We start from the raw sequence: 4,548 nt of genomic DNA, 5'->3' as shown, positions 1-4,548 counted from the left end.
AGGAAGAAGAACCAAATGCAACTTTGAGAACTGAAGCATATGATAATCAAAGTTAAAAATTCAGTGGGTGGGCTCAAAAGCAGAAGGGAGAAGACGGAGTCAGTGACCTTGAAGCTGCAACGATGGAAATGAAGACAGAATTAGGGGGAGGGTGCAGCTCAGGGGCAGAGCGCGTGCTTAGCATGCACGGGGTCCTGGGTTCCATCCCCAGCCCCTCTTCTAAGAAGAAAGAGAAAGAAAGAAAGAAAGAAAGAAAGAAAGAAAGAAAGAAAGAAAGAAAGAAAGAAAGAAAGAAAGAAAGAAGGAAAGAAAGAAGGAAAGAAAGAAGGAAAGAAAGAAGGAAGGAAGGAAGGAAGGAAAGAAAGAAAGAAGGAAAGAAAGAAAGAAAGAAAGAAAGAAAGAAAGAAAGAAAGAAACCTAACTGCCCCTCCCCCCAAAAACCCCAAAACATATAAATAAACAAAAAAGACAGAGTCAGTGAACTTGAGAATAGGACGATAGAAATTAAGACAGAATTAGGGGGAGGGTGTAGCTCAGTGGTAGAGTGCATGCTTGACATGCATGAGGTCCTGGGTTCAATCCCCAGTACCCCCCCAAAATTAATTAATAAACCTAATTACCCATCCCCTAAAAAAAGATGCAAAAAAAAAACCCCAAAACAAATAAACAGACAAAAAAGACAGAATCCATGAACTTGAAGCAAGAATGATACAAGTTGCCCACCTGGACAGTGGACAAAAGGGCCTCAGGGACCTCAAATTCTGTAACAAAAAATCTAGCATTCGTGTTGTCAGGAATCCAGGAGAGGGTGGGAGACAGAGAGTATTTGAAAAAATAATGTCTCAAAAATTCCTGAATTTGGCACACAAAAATTTTTTTACAAACCGTAAACCTGTCGATTCAAGAAGCTGAGTGAATTCCAAACAGAATGTGTCAAAGACGTTCACACCAAGACACATCATAACCAAACCTCTAAAAGCCAAAAAGAAAGGGAAAAAAAGCATAAAAGAGACGGAAAAACAGGTCAAGTGACAGCAGATTTCCTTTCACAGACACTGGAGATGAAACAGGGAGGAGGGTGTAGCTCAGTGGTAGAGTGTGTGCTCAGCGTGCCCAAGGTCCTGGGTTCAATCCCCAGCACCTCCATCAAAAGTAAATGAGTAAACCTAATTACCTCCCCCCACAAAAAGATCAAAAAAGAAGAAGAAGAACTAAAGATGAAATAAAGGTATTTTCAAATGACAGGAAACCAAGGGACTTCGTCACCAACAGACCTGTCTAATGGAAGCCCTCTAAACAGAAAACGGGAAGTAAGGGGGAGAACTTTGGAACATCAAGAAGGAAGGACAGAGCAATGGAAAGAGTAAAAACTAGAGGTAAATGCAAAAGAGCTTTCTAAATGATGCGTGACCTTTAAAGCAAAAATTACAACACTGGCTGACCTAGTTCTCAAAAAAAAAAAAAAAAGAGTACATAGGTGGCCCACATTACATTTCTCTTTATTACACATAATAAAGGGTGTGATAAAGAAACCGTTGAGGGGAGGGTGTAGCTCCGTGGTTGGATGTGCACTTGGCATGCACGAGGTCCTGGCTTCAATCCCCGGTACCTAATTACCTCCCCCCAAAACAAAACAAAAGCAAAAAACAAATAAAACAGAACTGAAACAAAGAAATTGCTAAAACAACCACCAAAAGTAATGAGGCAAAACCGAGAGTCCCCGAAGCCAGGGGCCTGGTTCCAGGTGTCTCTGGTCTGTCAATCAGAGCTGGTTAGCAGACTCTTAGGTGAGGTAGGGTGCACGCACCTCCTGGCTTACGTTTCTCCATTTCCCCCCTGAAAAAGGCCTTGTAGAAGGTGCTGTCAGATGCTCAGTTACAGCGTCCAGTTACACGAAGCACAGTGTGTCCCTCAGGCAAATGAGGACTTTCAGGTTCAGATGGCAACACCCACGTCACCATCCCCATCCCCATTATTATTCCCATCAAAAGATATTCCTGGAAAAGCACGAACCACTCAGGGAACTTAAATTCCCAACCAACAATTGATCAGAAAGAAAGAGAATTCCCCGACTGGAGCATGGATGTGACGGCGAGGCCAGAGGGGAGGGCGTGGGGGGCGCCACCCCCGTTACTGCGTATCCCACTTCCGACACCTGGGCTGCCTGGGTGCAGGCGTGGCTGCGCTCTGCCCTCTTCCCCGGGCCCTCCCTCTCAGCCCGCTTCCTCCCCCGCCGCCTCCGAGGGAGTGTCCGCCATCGCTCGTGGGGCCCAGGGCTCCAGTCATGACTTACAACGACCCCTCAATGGAAACCGCTTTTTAAACACGAGAATTTTTCCGCAATAAACTTCACCAGGAAAGACATGTTTAGAAGGAAAAGCAAGCAAGGGGCAAAGAGACAGAGAAAGGATTTTCACGCTGGAGAGCCTCTGGTTCTGAGCGTCTCCATCCCCCACACGTTTGTCCCGTTTTTAGGACCTTGAGTCCAGTTCTAACCAAGCTCTCCTGAAATGACTGACATTCAGCCGTAAGAACAGAAAAACAAGCCCACGACCGAGGCAATAAAAACCCGGCTTCTGGGCTTCGTGTCAAGCAAATCGATGCCGCTCGCTGGTTCTGGACATTAAGGAAATGTGAGGTCTCCTGACGCGTTTATAATAGGATTTCCTATTATTGCTGATCTATAACCAGCCCAGCCGAGCTTTAATTTCCTCCTAATAGGACATTGAAGAATTTACCGGGTTACGGAGAGTTCAGACACGGTCAGGCTTTCGATCCAGAATCCCTAATTCAAACCCTGTCTCGACTGGCTCGCGCACACACTCATGGGGGTCGTTGCATCTTTGCAAAAGCAGAGCCACACTGGGCAGGGTAATCGGCTTAGCCCTCGTCCGCCGGCGAGGATGCCTTCACGTGGCTCAGGGGCTGCAGACACGCCTGACTGCATGCTAAATTGTGCGTGGAGGAGTAAACCCCGGGTTGCAGGCTGTGTGCTGGCTTTACGAGAGAGCAGCGGGCTTCTCGGGCGGAAAAGCGGAAGTGCGGGGCGGTCCTGGTGCCAGCCAGTCTGGTTGGAAAGTGCCAGGCTCCCCCTGACCTCGCCTCCCCCACCCCCACCCTCCACAGGCCCCCACGGCGGGGTCCCTGGCCTCCCACCCACCTGCGCCGAGGGCCTCCAGCACCTGCTGGTCACCCGGTCCGTGGGGTGCGGCTCACAGGGTCATCCCCCCGGCCTACGACATGGGTAGGAGTGCCCGTTTACAGGGGGGACCCTGAGACAGAGACACATTAGGGGACGAGCCAGAGGACCCCGGGTGTCGGCTTCCTTGCCAGCAAAGGTCCGCACTTGGACATCTGTGCTTGGATGCTTTGTTCTTTTTGACTCCTAATTGTCCGGCCTCTCCGGGCGGCTGCTGACCCCCAAACCCACAGGTCATTCACGAAAGGTGAAAGTCCCACCTTTGCCAGATCGATGCGTTTGAACCCTGTCTTCACCCACGTGCGGCGGGGAGGCCGCTCGGAGCAAGCAGGCTTCGCTGCCCTCCCCGCCGCACGCCCACGCCTGCGTGTTGGTCGCAGGGCTTCTGCTGGGACTCGGCCAGCGGCGGGTTCCTGGCTCTCCTCCTGGGTGCAGTGAGTTGTGCTGAGTGAGGGCATTTTCCGGGGCAGATGCAGCCTGTGCGGGAGGCAGGGGGTGGGGTCCGACATCCCCGGCGGGGATGGACATGCTGCAGGACGGGAGCCCTCCCCGCTAGGCTGAGCGGGTCAGGGAGGGAATCCTGGCCCCGTGGGGGCGTCTCATCACGATTTGCTGAACAAATGAAAATGGTTCTGTGTCAGCTCACCAGACTGGGAGCTGAGCCACCATGGCTTCTGCAGAGAGGCAGCAATGGCAGGGCACGGGACGTGAAATATATATACATGCGGAGAGCGGTGAGGAGAGAGAGTGACTCGGGCACCAGGCTCACACGTCGTGGGGCGTGGAGGAGGCTGGCAGGTCCACAGGGCAGGCTGGGGACGCGGGGGACAGTCCAGGCCACAGTCCAAGCAGGAGGCCGTCTGGAGGCAGAACTGCCTCGGGGCTCGCCGCACCCCGCTCTCCCCTCACGGTTAGAGGGGCCCTGGCTCCTTCTGGATGCCGAGCTGAGGGACGGAGAGGTGTGCACCTTCTGGGGAGGAGCGTAAACCTGGGCTGTGCCCCTGTCCCCAGGCATCCCTGCCCTGCTGTGAAGGCAGTGGGGTCTCCGGGGGCACAGCCGGGCCAGGACACCGGAGCAGCCTGCAGGGCTGTCCCTGCTCAGGGATGACCGCCCTGTGGGTGAAGTCGCCGGCCCGCACGAGACGTTGCAGGCGTGGGAAATCGGCCTTTGCAGCGTCGGGGTCCTGGGACCTGGGAGATGTTTGCTGCCACAGCCGAGCCCAGCCCAGCCCAGCTGAGGCACACGGGGGCGAAGACTGGGCTCGGGACCCTGGGCTGGGCTCCCGACCCTCAGGGAGGCTGCCAGGACGAAGCGCTCGCAGCCCAAGGGGAGGACCTGGGGAGGAGGT

The 4,548-nt window shown here is 53.2% G+C and overlaps 1 non-coding gene across 1 annotated transcript; it reads left to right on the top strand.

Moving 5' to 3' along the window:
- The first annotated feature begins 522 nt into the window (after positions 1-522).
- TRNAV-GAC (transfer RNA valine (anticodon GAC)) lies at positions 523-596 on the top strand. Its single transcript has one exon. It is a non-coding gene; the product is annotated as a tRNA-Val (tRNA).
- Positions 597-4,548: the final 3,952 nt, after the last annotated feature.

The sequence above is a fragment of the Camelus bactrianus genome, chromosome 36 (assembly GCF_048773025.1).
Source record: "Camelus bactrianus isolate YW-2024 breed Bactrian camel chromosome 36, ASM4877302v1, whole genome shotgun sequence".
Lineage (NCBI taxonomy): Eukaryota > Metazoa > Chordata > Mammalia > Artiodactyla > Camelidae > Camelus > Camelus bactrianus.
The sequence above is the reverse complement of the archived record's forward strand: the minus strand, read 5'-3'. Positions and strand labels throughout refer to the sequence as shown.